This window comes from Mytilus galloprovincialis, chromosome 8 (genome assembly GCF_965363235.1).
Source record: "Mytilus galloprovincialis chromosome 8, xbMytGall1.hap1.1, whole genome shotgun sequence".
Taxonomy (NCBI): Eukaryota; Metazoa; Mollusca; class Bivalvia; order Mytilida; family Mytilidae; genus Mytilus; species Mytilus galloprovincialis.
Window position 1 is genome coordinate 4,138,723 of NC_134845.1, and position 15,645 is coordinate 4,154,367.

Here is a 15,645-nt window from a genome sequence, read left to right on the forward strand (position 1 = left end):
CCAATACAGAAAGAATGTCTAGATGGGTGTCCTCTGAAATAGTTATACGATAAGAGGCATCTACATCAGCAAGTATGTATAGCAGAGATTTCGTCGGTACCAAAGCAGTCTTTGTCTTTAAAAGTTTATATTTTAACGGATCATTGTCACTGATTTTGTCATAATAATGACCCCGGAAAACCTCGAATCCAGGGGGATATGTAGCACCCCAGCTGTCACTCTCTGCTGAATTCAATACGTGTGAACCTTTGGAAATTTTCATTAAATAATAGTCAAAGTTATCATCGTCGGTTTTGACAGCCACAACAGAGTTTATGGATACCAAATCTGATATGTCTTCTGAAAGAATGTCAGTGTCTTGTGCTACTTCTTCTTCGTTAGAAGTTTGTGTTATTTCGCGTGGCTTAATAGTTTTCTTTACCCCGGTAATTTCTACATTTAAACAGTTAAGATAATTCCCCAAAATGCATTGATCGCACGTGTAACAAGAGAGATCGGAAACAATGATTTCATTACATGTACTAGTAAAAACATGATGTATTTGTCTATTTTGCTGGATCGGCTTAAATATTTTGGAATTGTGTCTATCAATTGAGTCCACATATCGAAATACCCTTCTTTTAAATAATGCACTTCTTGGCTTTTTAAGGCTACTTTCACAGAACGTAAATAAATCCTTCGCATTCTGAATCACTGTATTGCCACGTAGAACAGATATGTCCGCCTGTCTTTTTATAAATCCCCCCGCGGCATCTTGAGGCCCTTTTGCATGGCTTGTTTCAAAGAAATTTCTATGGAATGTTTTATATCCGAAATCAGGGATGGCAGTAGATAAACTTCCTAAACAGTGCCGCGATTTATATTGGCTAGAACAACCGTCTGTGAATTCATGCATATGATCAACTGTGTATGATATTGAATCTAAATATTCCTTAACTTTCTTTTGGACATATTTTGTAAAATCATTATCATGTTGCAGGTCCGGGGAAATTACGAAAAAATGTTCCGTAATTATTTCCGGAAATTCTTCTGTACTGTCTACACCATCGTATTCTAAAATGGCGTGTCGGTGCATGACGGTTACATGAATGCTGCATTCAGTTCTTTGGAAGTAATTGGATTGGATTTCTTCTTTCTCGACACAGCGATAATTTTCCGAATAATCGTGGATGCATATGCAATGATTGACTGGCAAGTTCTGAACAAGACTTTTAAGTTGATTGCTTTGCCAGTTTGATCGGTGCTGGTGAGCGGGGAAAGTTTCGAGAAGCTTTTTTAAATTGAGAAACATTTCGTTTACGCTAGTTTTCTTTTTTATCAGGGTCAGTCGGCGCCTTACATTTTTACCCTTCGATTTTTCAGTTATATATTCATATTTTTGCCATTCAACAGTTGAAGACGACTGTGATTCGTTGGGTGAAAGTTTGAAATTACCAACTCCGCAAAGGCTACATTTTCGGTCAAGACAATTTTTTCTATAAAATCCATTTACTTTTGGACATAGCGTAATATGTATAAGGTCTGACATTTTCTCAAATACGGGATAGTCACTTTCTTGCGAATCGGTTTCCCTGTCACACGATTTTCTGAACTTCATACATGCTTTGAAAACAAGGTTTGCTTCCACGTGATATCTACAACAGCATGTATTTCTATCTTTTTCAGATGCAGGTCTTACGAAAAACGGTCGAAGTTTCTCAAATGCTCTTTGTCCAATTTTAATTTCCGGATATTTGGCGACAAAATCTAAATACGCATCAGTTTGTGTTTTTTCCAGCACGTGTGTCATATGCGAAGTATATAAGTTTGGTCCCAATCGTTCTCTTTTGATATCGGATTTGTTGGCGGTCGGGTGTGATATGCCATCAGAGAGCCAAAAGTTATAAACTGTTTTCTTTGTTTCTTCTGAAATGGAATCTTTTCTTGTTTTCTGTTGCGTAAGAGCCCATGCAGACGATTCACTTTTAAGAATTCTAGACCTAATACGCTGGCCTCCAGCAACCCTTCTTGCTGGCAAACCTAAATTTTTACACAGTTTAATTTTACCTCTCGAGTTTGCTAAATTTTCCCCGCTGATTGATGCAGTAACAGAATTCATTACCGAACGTGCATTCTTAGATCGCTTTAATTTTGTAGATTTTATTATTTCTTGAATATCTGCAACGACGGCCATTTCAACTGGCGAAACTGAATGTTTCAGATTAGCTATTGTTGGCGATCGAGGGGATCTGCGGGCCAAATAAGTCGATATAACTGCGCATCGTTTAGATGGAGATTTTGGTAAACCTTCTTTAAATTTTCTTAGGGCTCTGGCCTTTTCCATTCTGTTTTTGAAAACATTTGAACCTCCTGGTACAACAAGTGACATTGATGAAAGTTCTACATTTTTTTTACCTCTGTGTTTACGGACATTCATTTTATTTTTCAGTTTTCTTTCATTTATTTTCTTAGATTTCTCCCTTTGTTCTCTCTTTTTTCTTGCATTAATCGTTTGACTATATGTTTTTGTCTCGCTCTCTTTATTCTTGTACAACTTTCCATAAGATTTTCTACTCGTTTCATTTTTCTGAAGCCTTTTTCGTTCTCTGTTCCTAATAAGTATTTCCTTAACCGAAAGTTTACTTTTTTTTCTGTTATTCATATTTCTGAAAGCATATTTATATTTGAATGTACACAAAATTTTGGTCTGATTTTTTTAAGTCCGATTATTTTAATTGATTGTTGGTTTATAAATACATTCAATAATTAAATATGAGTCTTTTTTGTCTCGTGTTTTATTTTTTTGGAACTAATCATTCTCCTGAAACACCAGAGATCATTTCGGTTGTTTGAAGGGATTGGTGCCTCTTGTTTTGTCTACGAAAATTATCTAATATGGTAACTCTTCTTTTAGATTGTTCCAGAACTTCCTAAAGTCAAATCATTTTTTACGAATTTTAATATAGAATAATATTTTTATTTCATTAAGGGAGCAACCATTTGATTTTAATGGTGGGGGGGGGGGGGGGGGGGTGGGTGCAAGAATGAAAAATTTTGTCCGGCATTTTTTTTAGTTGTTATCTCGGTCCTGCCTTTTTATTTTCACTATATTTGGTCCTGCCTTTTTTTACAAGTTTATCCTGGGTTTGTTTGCCAACTGCTCATCCTGCCCTTTTAACCCCACCGCAGTTCGCGCCTGTCCTAAGTCAGTGACCTATAGCTTTTGTTAGTCTTTTATATTTTTTTACTTTTAGTTCATCTCTGTGTTTCGAAGTGAAGAGTGGCGTCCATTTTCTTGATCTAGTATACATTAGGATTTCGGGGCCTACTCAAGACCTCCTCTGGGTGCGGGATTTCTCGCATGTTGAAGACCCATTGGTGGCCTTGAGCTGTTTTCTACGTTTTGGTCGGGTTGTTATCTCTTTGACATATTCCCCGTTTCCATTCTTATTCATTATTTTTTTACTCGAAACTCCTGTCTGCCTTTTTTTTACACTCAAAACCCCTGTCCTCCCTCTTTTTCAAATTTCATTCTAGCCCCCCCCCCCCTTAAAAATCAAATGGAAGCTCCCTAAGGCAAAAACATGCCCATATCGTTTCATGTTTGGAGATCGATTCTTTACAAGTTCTTCTTATAATTTCTTTTGCGTATTGACTCTGTGTGAAATATGACGTTTCATTATTTTTCGACGTTTTTTGTCTCATTGGACATTTTTTCTGATTTTTCTTTTCTTTATTTTGCGAAAAGGATAAAATATAAAAACAGCCAGTATTTATATTATCATGTTCAGTATTTGTTGTAATTTTTGAAATCTGTATCAGTATTTTTCTTCTGATTTAATCGCGATACATCGTAGATCCCGAAATCGTCAAAATGGAATATTTGTTTGGATTTCAGATGATACGGGACATTTTTTCTGATTTTAAATTTTTTCAATAGTTTTTTTTTAAAACAAGTAAACTCAAAAAGTTTGGTACCAATTTAAACAGAAATGTTTGTAATTTATAAATTATAAATATAAACGATATCCTTTTAAAATTACCTTCAGTATATGAATTTGATCTTCAAAGTTTGCAGTTGGAGTCTAGATTATTTGTCACCATTACAAGATCAAAAAGTTGCTATGACGTCATTTTTCTACATGTATGACGTCATATATGTAAGTAAAATTATGTAATTCAAAACTTTACATATGGTTCTTAATTCCTTCCAAATGAGAACTACCTTTGGCTACTCAATCCATATTTCATTCTCAAAAATGTTTGGAGATCTCAATGTTCAATGTTACGCATTACACGGCAAAATTGCCTATTTCATAAAATTTAGCGCTTCAAATCGAAACCTATTCGTGAAAAAAATATCATGAAAAACAGATATTTTGTTGCCATTAGATTGGGTAACGAAAATTATTTAGCGATTCTGCAAATTGTTGCGTCCTAAACGGACAGTTAGCCTTTTCGCCGATTTTTCTCGAATCACCTTCAAATTGTCACCAGTATCTTGCGCGACGTCTACACGATTCTTTTACATAATTTCATTAATTTAAAAGCTGAGAAATGCACAGATTGGTTAATTCAAATTAGGCAGCAAATACAAAAATAAATATGAACATATACTCACCTGCAACTTTATAAAACAATACTTACATCCCTACACATTGATTAATTGGATTAAGGAGCCATATGAGAAATGCACAGATTGGTTAATTCAAATAAGGCAGCAAATACAAAAAGAAATATGAACATATACTCACCTGCAACTTTATAAAACAATACTTACACCCCTACACATTGATTAAATGGATTAAAGAGCCATATGAGCGAACGAAAAAGCAGACAATTTCGACACCATTCAATCAATCAATGCACTTAACTTACACTATAATAGACATTATGGTATCCCATAATCTAGGATATATTATGATAAACAATAATATTATAACATAGCATAATGTGTGAGTTAATATTATGCAATCAAATAATTTTGGAATTGCATAATTATGCATAAAAATATATAAAATTCGAACACATCTTGATAACGATTTTATTGTAATATGCTTTTGTTTCAGTAGACAAATCTATCATTTTTGTTTTATAAGATGATCACCGGCAATGTTTTGTAAAACATTTTCACTTTCTTCTCAACTGTGACATAAGCATGCTTAACATTTGTGTAGTTGAGCCGTGGTGTAGTGGTAAGTGCATCGGACTACTAATACAAAGGTTCCTAGTATCTCAGATTAGGTAAATGCACTCGGAAATAAAATAAAAAGCATGAATTTTCAATGAACGAACTGTTATTTTATCTCAACCCGAATGGCCAAGTGAACTATTATCATCACTTGGCGTCGGTCGTCCACTCAATGGAATGGAACCAAATATGGTATCATGTTCCTCATGAGGTGCTGACCAAGTGTTGTTAATTTGTAGCCGATCCATCATCCAAGATGGCCGCCAGCGGGGCACTAACTTTAACGTAGGATCCTATGGCAAATACATACAAATGTTTTCTTTTAGAAAAACCACTGAATGGAATGAAGGCAAACATAGCATGAATGTTCCCTGTGAGGTGCTGACAAAGTGTTGTTACTTTGTAGCCGATCTATCATCCAAGATAGCCCTCAGCGGGGGACAAAGATTAACATAGAACCCTATGGGAAATACATACAAATGTCTTATTTTAGAGAACCACTGAATGGAATGAAAGCAAGCAAAGCATGAATGTTCCTTATGAGGGGCTGACTAAATGTTGTTACTTTGTAGCCGATCCATCATCCAAGATGGCCGCCAACTGGGGACTTAGTTTAACATAGGATCCTATGGGAAATACATACAAATGTTTTCTTTTAGAGAACCATTGAATGAAATGAAACCAAACATAGCATGAATGTTCCTTATGAGGTGCTGACCAAATGTTGTTACTTTGTAGACGATCCATCATCCAAGATGGCTGCCAGTGGGGGACTTAGTTTACCATAGACACCTATGGGAAATACATACAAATGTCTTCTTGTAGAGAACCGCTGAATGGAATGAAAGTAAACAAAGCATGAATGATCCTTATGTGATGCTGACCAAGTGTTGTTACTTTGTAGCTGATCCATCATCCAAGATGGCCGCCAGCGGGGGACTTAGTTTAACATAGGACGCTATGGGAAATACATACCCATCACTTCTTGTAGAGAACCGCTAAATGGAATGAAAGTAAACAAAGCATGAATGATCCTTATGTGATGCTGACCAAGTGTTGTTACTTTGTAGCTGATCCATCATCCAAGATGGCCGCCAGCGGGGGACTTAGTTTAACATAGGACGCTATGGGAAATACATACAGATGTTTTCTTTAGAGAACCACTGAATGGAATGAAAGCATGATTGTTCCTCGTGAGGTGCTGACAAAGTGTTGTTACTTTGTAGGCGATCCATCATCTAAGATGGTCGTCAGCGGGGGACTTGGTTTAACATAGGACCCTATGGGAAATACTTTCAAATGTCTTCTTTTAGAGAACCATTGAATGAAATGAAACCAAACATAGCATGAATGTTCCTTATGAGGTGCTGACCAAGTGCTGTTACTTTGTAGACGATCCATCATCCAAGATGGCTGCCAGCGGGGGACTTAGTTTACCATAGACACCTATGGGAAATACATACAAATGTCTTCTTGTAGAGAACCGCTGAATGGAATGAAAGTAAACAAAGCATGAATGATCCTTATGTGATGCTGACCAAGTGTTGTTACTTTGTAGCTGATCCATCATCCAAGATGGCCGCCAGCGGGGGACTTAGTTTAACATAGGACGCTATGGGAAATACATACCCATCACTTCTTGTAGAGAACCGCTAAATGGAATGAAAGTAAACAAAGCATGAATGATCCTTATGTGATGCTGACCAAGTGTTGTTACTTTGTAGCTGATCCATCATCCAAGATGGCCGCCAGCGGGGGACTTAGTTTAACATAGGACGCTATGGGAAATACATACAGATGTTTTCTTTAGAGAACCACTGAATGGAATGAAAGCATGATGGTTCCTCGTGAGGTGCTGACAAAGTGTTGTTACTTTGTAGGCGATCCATCATCTAAGATGGTCGTCAGCGGGGGACTTAGTTTAACATAGGATCCTATGGGAAATACTTTCAAATGTCTTCTTTTAGAGAACTACTGAATGGAATGAAAGCAAACATTTACTTTTCTACATTGGTTAGAGGTATAGGGGGAGGGTTGAGATCTCACAAACATGTTTAACCCCGCCGCTTTTTTGCGCCTGTCCCAAGTCAGGAGCCTCTGGCCTTTGTTAGTCTTGTATTATTTTAATTTTAGTTTCTTGTGTACAATTTGGAAATTAGTATGGCGTTCATTATCACTGGACTAGTATATATTTGTTTAGGGGCCAGCTGAAGGACACCTCCGGGTGCGGGAATTTCTCGCTACATTGAAGACCTGTTGGTGACCCTCTGCTGTTGTTTTTTATTTGGTCGGGTTGTTGTCTCTTTGACACATTCCCCATTTCCATTCTCAATTTTATAGCAAACATTATCATAAGTATCTGATTTTTTTAATATGATTTCAAAAACCCAAGAAGATTCAGGTGAGCGACACAGGCTCTTGAGAGCCTCTAGTTTTCATTATAAAAACGTAGATGTGATATGATTGCCAATGAGACAACTCTCCACAAGAGACCAAAATGACAGAAATTAACAACGTTAGGTCACCGTACGGCCTTCAACAATGAGCAAAGCCCATACCGCATAGTCAGCTATAAAAGGCCCCGAAATAACAAGGTGAAAAAAATTAACAAGAAAACTAAAGGCCTAATTTATGTACATAAATAATCGAAAAACAAATATGTAAAACATAAACCAACGACAACCACTGAATTTACAGTTAATTCCGACTTTTCTTTGCCAGTTGTTCATACTGCCTTTTATTTTTACTCAAAAATCCTGTTGTGCCTTTTTTTTAATTTGCATTCCACTCCCTTCCACATAACAATCAACGTTTTAGCTCCTCTAGTATCTTTAAAGTACTTCAAATCATCAAAATGGCTTAAAACAATGCTACAAAAGCTGTCCGAGAAATTTGAATTCAATTCCTTGTAATGAGCATTGAAATGACATATAGTTTACAAGTGTGGACAAATCTCAAGTGGGGTCTCAAGTATAGGTTATTAAACCAGGTGTATAAATGTGAACACATTTAATGTGAAACCAGTGTACGTATTAGATAAAATACAAAGGTAACAAAGAAACAGGCCGGTAACAACCGTTGCCGGATAGTTTTTCTGCACGAGTAGTCAGGTCAAGGTCCGAGGCGATAGCCGAGGACCTTGGCCTGACTACAAGTGTAGAAAAACTATTCGGCTGGTTGTAACCGGCCTGTTTCTTTTGTTACTTTTGTTTTTTATCTGACTTGTACGACGTTTCAAGTAATAATACTTTAAGCAAGACTAAACATTTGAGAAACTTGGATAGCCATAAAGCAGTAAATGTAAGTTATAGTATAAACACATTTTTTTTTTCATTTCCCTTCAACCGAGATTTTTTTTCAAGAAAAAAATCAGGAATCTAATAATTTGATAAAAAAAAAAAAAAGAACCATTTCAAGTAAAAGATAAATGTTGTACACATTTAAGTCTTTTTAAAATGCAACTTCGTAAAAAAGTAATATATTAAGGAATATTTTAGTGGTAAGTAAGATAACGTTTGATTTTTATGAATACAACGGAAAGCGGGAGGTGGACGGGGGGGGGGGGGGGGGGGGGGGGGATGCTAATTCATTTTAAAATACACAGCCTGTGATCTTTATTTTTGATGAAAAATGCAGGATGAGCCATTCAATCTCCCCATTCCCCCTTAAAAAAAAATCGTAAAAATCGCGCGTTTGTTGCCAAATACATGAATTTAATATGCAGTGGTGGGAGTCCCGGGGGTTGGAACAACCCTTTTTTTTTAAAGATCAATGCATTTAAATGGGGACATAAAGTTGGAACCCCCCCCCCCCCCCCTGTTTTGTTCCGGATTTAGACATGGATCCGCCACTGATATAAATTCGATAACAATATAAAGTTATCAAAAGAATGAATTTCCTACTTCATAAGTGAGTGAAATATTTATGAAAAAAATGGATTTTGTCTTAATATTATATATATTCAGTAATATACTTTGATTTTTTTTTTTAAATTCATGCTCGTCTCTAGATCTCCAATTGTTGATCGGGATTAAACACGTGTTACTATATGATCCAATCGCAGCTTACCGCCCAAAATTGATGACATAAGTTGAATGATTTTCTTCTAGATTTGCTTCTTATTTGGACGTGTATTACATGAACACTTTTTGTTTATAGGATCAATCGTGCATTGGTGAGTTGAAAGGGATTTTATCTTTTGATATTAGATTTGATTTTTATTTACTTATTTCCTGTCTTATTTTTATTGAAATGTTCACGTCAGTATCATCCTTTCTTTACTTTCAGCATTGTCCAAAATACTATTCATGTCCATATATTGAAGAAAACATTTATTGACCGAATATTTTGCTTCATAAAGGGGGCGGTATGTTCTTTTTTTAGTATATTAACTATTTACTTTTCAACGCCATCTCCAAAATGTTTTTGTTTAAATTAGCACCAGGGGCGGATCCAGTCATTTTAAAAAGGGAGGTTCCAACTATATGTCCCCTTTCAAATGCATTGATCGGCCAACAAAAAAGTGGGGTTCCAACAAACACCCCCCCCCCCCCCCCCCCTTGGATCCGCCAATGAGCTCTATTAACGGTATTTGAAAAATCAGGAATCATTCAAAACATTAATTTGTCATCTGCTTGACCATAATAATTTTTTTCTCATCAAATTTGGGATCAAAATAGCTATTTTAGGAGAAAACCATACCCCCCCCCCCCCCCCCCCCACTATTGAAGTTAAAGTGTACTGATGTGAATAGTATTTAACTGGAAATGTTTGAAAAAAGATATTGATGCTAACGTAAATATTTTGTTCAATAAAAAGACAGGAAATAAGTCGGTGAACCAAAAAGTTCAAATCTAATTGAAAGTTAAAGTGCCCATGAACTCACTGATCATGCACGAGTGATTCTATTCATAAAAAGTGTCCGTGTAACAAGTAAAAAGAGTCCGTGTATCGTCTAAAAAGAGTCCGTGTATCGTCTAAAAAGAGTCCGTGTAACACCCGTTAATGTACTGTTTTTCTATAGCTCTGCGGGGGGGCAAAGTCGTACAAATTACATTAAACTAATTGTAAACAATTTTACTGTACATGACGTTTGGTGTGAACACGGCCTAAGTCGTAAACATTTATTCCTGTGTAATTCAGAATTTGTAGATTTGGTACTGGAGTTCGATGATAATTCAATTCAATTCAATTCAAATATGTATTGCCATATACACTTAAAACATTAAGTTTGTGACATACAAAATAAGTAAACAATATAACTATAATTCATATATATATATATATATATATACACACACAATCATTCATTTACAGTAAATAGTTCAGTGTCCGATGTCCTCAGTTCTAATGACCTTTGAATGTAGGACCCAAGTTTATTTACTTGTGATGGTGATGATGGATTGAATATAAAAATCAACTTTTCTTCATCAGATAAATCTTTAACAGAAAAATTAAACTCCAAAATGTCAAAAAAAGTTGTTTCTTAGTTTCCTTTTTAATTTACAATATAATTTAAAATGTTTTTCGTTTTCTAATGTTTTACATTTAAGGCATAATCTCTGCTCTCTAGGAATATTAGAATGTCTGCCTTTTTCTATATTCAAATTATGGTCACTAACTCTTAGTTTTGTTATTAATTTTCTATAAGTAAAGTTTGATGTTCTTAAATAGTCTTCAGAACATAAATTTTGTTAAGGTTCTTATATAAATAATGTTATACCAATAGTATTATTATATCCATAACATATAGAACTATCTAAAATGTTTGCTAAAAACTACGTTTTAATCCAATATTTACAATATTTACAATAATTTCGTCTTACAATTTCACCACATTATTGTCAACTTATCGCATGATAAAGACGAACTGTTTACGTCTGCAACATTAGACATAAATAAAGGCAACAGTATTATACCGATGTTCAAAACTCATAAATCGATAGAAAAAAACAAATCCGGGTCATAAACCAAAACCGAGGGAAACGCATTAAATACAAGAAAATGACGACACAACATTAAAATGTAACACACACAGAAACGAACCAAGCATTAGACAAAATTCGATGCGAATAACAAATATAACATCATAACATAAACTTTTTCACACTACTTTAACCTGATTCCCAGAGATGATCAAAACACAGTAATTAAATCGCCACAGCTGCAATTGCAGACGACTATTAATTGAACTCTAAATGACTAAATTGACCTGTTAAAGGTGTATTATAGCCAGTCAAGGTTGTTTGACACTTCCATCATCAATGTCGTAAAATTTAGGAATTCCGTTTAGATTAACGTTTAACTTTCTACACTGGCATAAACTCGTTGGAAAATACTGTTACTATCTTTAGACGAAAATTTTACTTTGTTTCAAAATAATTGTATTGAAAATTAACGATTAAATTAAACATATAAAAATATAAGTGCAATTAATTAAAACGATTTCTACCCAGTCAACAGACTAACAGTGGGCCAACGTTGGCAAATTGTCGGCCCGTTGGTCGACCGTTGGTGTTGGCTGCACAACATTGGCCCAACGTTGGCAAATTGTCGGTCCGTTAGTCGTAAGTTTATGTTGGCTGCACAACATTGGCCAAACGTTGGCAAATTGTCGGTCCGTTGGTCGTAAGTTTATGTTGGCTGCACAACATTGGACCAACGTTGGCAAATTGTCGGTACGTTGGTCGCACGTTGGGGTTGGCTGCACAACATTGGACCAACGTTGGCAAATTGTCGGTACGTTGGTCGCACGTTGGGGTTGGCTGCACAACATTTGCCCAACGTTGGTCTGTTGTTGTAAATCCGTATTATTATCTCATGTTGGTTATAAAAAATCGGGCAAATGTTGGCATTATGTTAGTAGCAACATAGGGCTGATATGAAATTTGTTTATAAAAATTGATTTTGAAATATTTTACGCTTTATTTCTCTTGGGAGGCGGATAATTTCGATTGCTGCATGCTTTATGAAAAGTTAATGTTATACCGAAAGTGTTCATCAACTGAAATTACATTTACAACTCGATCTATGTTGGGCCAATGCTGGGCCAACGTTGATCATATATTATACTCTATATATAAGCCAGGTAAAATTTATACTGGAATATCATTACTGTAATAAAAAAAATGTATATCGTAAACATAGATTGCCTGGTTAAAAGTTTTAATCTATTGCAATCATTATTTATAATAACTTTATTCATTAAACTTTGTAAAACATAATAATTTAGCAATTATATGCAGAGTGAAATTTGATACAGCCAGTCTGTTAATCAAGCACATTCTGATAAGGTTGACCATATGTTCGACAAATTTCAAAGACAGTTGCTATGGTAATTAAGTTTATAAGAAATCTAAATGTAATGGGATGGTCACTTTTGTGGTTATTTCCTGTTGTGTATTTGTAAGAAAGCAGTAAAACGAAGAAAACAAAAAAGAAAATCATATCATCTGAGGTTCAAAGAGAAAGAAAGTAACATGTAAGTTGTAACTATATAATTATCTGATATATATATATATATACAATTAATAATGACAAATACAATATGCATTTTTAATCTGAGGGATGTTGTTAAAAATTAAAACATATATTAATTTCTATCGTTTTATAATGTTGATCTTGAAGTTTATACGTTTCGGGAGAAATATTTTCTTGATTTTAAATCATTTCAATCCTATTAATCATAATGAAATATTTGCCAATGAACATTAGTATCTTCAAACAAATTGTAAATTACCAATATTTTAATAGTTTTTTTCTAAAATCTATAACCATGATAACGATAACATTTATGACCATTACTGAAGTTAATGGAAAAAATCTGAAATATAAATGAATTTGTTAGTTTTATTGTATTTCTAAATCGCATGCAAACATATACGATATATTTGTGAAACCTGATCATATACACACTTGCATGTGTAACAGTGTATTAGATATCAAATAGAGTATTTATTTCTTAATCATGTTAATCTTATTTAAAAATCTTATCTAAATTCATTGCAAGAATATGTTGTTATTTGTATATAATTATACGGACTCGGCTGAATTTAGTTTTTTGTCCTCGGCAAAACTTTTGCAAAACAAAACCGGGATGTGAGGTAAAAAACTATACCACACAGACGGATATTTATAAAAGAAAAAGACTATAAATTAGTGTCTAAATTTATACTTGAAGTAGCTTTTCTTTTTAATATACAATTTTACCTTTTAATATAAATTTATATCAGGTATTTGAGTACTACAGAAGACAAAATAAATCAGAGTGCAAAAGGAAAAAAAAGAGAACTAGGAAAAATAAGAATTATTGACAACATCCTGGCTAGAAAATGCATGGGAATGGAGATGGGAAAAATGCATTCTACCATTTGATAGCCCAGAATGAATAACTTTAAGAAAGTAAGTTAACATAATAGCCATCCTTTATGCTACATCGGATTCGAATTTCACAGATATATATGCATAACATGTTTAATACTACCGTTAATGCTAGTGTATTTAGATTTGACTTTGTTTTTTTTCAACTAGTTTTATTAATTTACTTATACTTAGAACATTTTTTGACAAAGTTTCCTGTAACCATTTCTACACTCAAGTGTCCTGCTTAACCTACCTAGCTTGGTGAAGTCTAACTATTATGGTACAGCATGCAATATGCTTTATGCCTTGGCTAGGGAAAATATTAAAAAAAGAGTATTTTTTCTAACTATTGTACAAAAATGTAATGTGCCAGGACACCAGAAACATGTATTTTTTTATTTTTATTTAATTTTTAGGAGGATTTAATATTTTCAAAATATACATACATTGAGTACTCATTTTATTCATTACTTTATTACAGTCAGTGAAATAACTTATATGAAGATATGCTAAACTGGGTAAAGGATTTAACATAAGACGGAGCCAGAAATAGTGACAAAACAAAGTGTAGCAGAAAACAAAAGGAAAACTCTAGTGAATAAAAACCATGTTGGAATACAGAACTAGAAAAATAGCTGTATGAAATGAATTAGCAATGCCTTCATACAGAGCTTTGATATTTCTACATAAACTGTAATGATATCATGCAAACGGGATAAATGAATTATCATGAATAGACTTTATAATTTTCATTCTAGATCTGATTTAGCAACGTATAGATACAAAACAGATTTTTTTAAACTTTTCTGTTTGTCTAGCTAATAATAAATTATATTTAATCATACCTTTGTATTTACATTATTTAAGAAAATTGGGTAACATGGATATGTTGATTGCATTCATTAAAATTTGGGTAAAATTCAGAAGTACAATTCCTGGAGAGACTGATTGGTTGTTGGTTACTGAAACATCCATTGGCAAATATTTCATGCATGTTCAGGAAGATGGAGAGAAAGTGGCAAAATACAAAATTTTCGGGTAGTAAGACATGGTATAGTGGAAATGAAAAACGCAGTAATTGCAACATTTAAAAAAGTAATAGTTTCGCCATTTTGAACTGATGTAAAAACCAGGAGTTATATTGCAGTTGTTGCCTGGAAGGGATTTTAGTTTCCTTCATATGGATATAAAAGGTTTATAGATTGAACCAACGAAGTTCCAACGTTTGCTAACAGTTTGTATTACTACGTTGGCCTAACGTTTGTTCAACATCAGCAAGTATTATTCCATCATTGGACCAACGTTGGGCCAATGTATTGTATATAATTACACCTTATGTAAGAATCCGGGGTTTTGATTGGTTAATAGCCAGTGTATTTTTCACCAATTTACTGTTGTCAAATGAATATCGTTCATTTTTAACGCCGCCGGGGTATTTGCTAAAAGGATATGCCTTTTTTACCCTCTCTGCCGTGGTATTTGCCAAAAAATACTCTATCCGACTGGACGCTTGTAACGTCACGATCATCAATGCGTTTTAGTACATTAACATTCGGTGTAATTAAACAGATATATCATGTTATTGAGGGGTATTTGCGAAAAATACCAGTCTTGAGAATGAATTTCCCTCGCCTTACGGCTCGTGAAATTTAACATTCTCTCGACTGGTATTTTTCGCAAATACCCCTCCGTAACATGATATATCTGTTCAAAACCTTACAACGTTGTGCCAACGTTGGGCCAATGTATTGTATAAAACCTTACAACGTTGTGCCAACGTTTAGCCATCACGTTGGGCCAACATAGGGCCACTTTGCACTTATACATTGGGCCAACGTTTAAAAATAACGTTGGGCCAATGAATGTAGATACGTTGGGCCAACGTTGTGCCAACGTACCAATGTTGTCTGGGTACTCGATTAAAAAACAATCATAATCATAATTTTTTTAAAACAATTAACAATCCATGAATAATCTAAAACTACTTAATTTAAGATATCGCATCGTAGTATTTATTTATTGAAGGACATGTAGGAAAAAAATCCGTCCGTTCGGATAAGTAGTTTTATGCATATCAGCTCAAGATTATCCTAACGTTGCTGCGTTTAATTAAG

The 15,645-nt window shown here is 34.4% G+C and overlaps 1 long non-coding RNA gene across 1 annotated transcript; it reads left to right on the forward strand.

Annotated features, from left to right (window-relative positions):
• Positions 1-12,407: 12,407 nt before the first annotated feature.
• LOC143043081 (uncharacterized) lies at positions 12,408-14,375 on the forward strand. The gene is made up of 2 exons (XR_012968182.1): positions 12,408-12,650; positions 14,013-14,375. It is a non-coding gene; the product is annotated as an uncharacterized LOC143043081 (long non-coding RNA).
• The last annotated feature ends 1,270 nt before the right edge of the window (positions 14,376-15,645 follow it).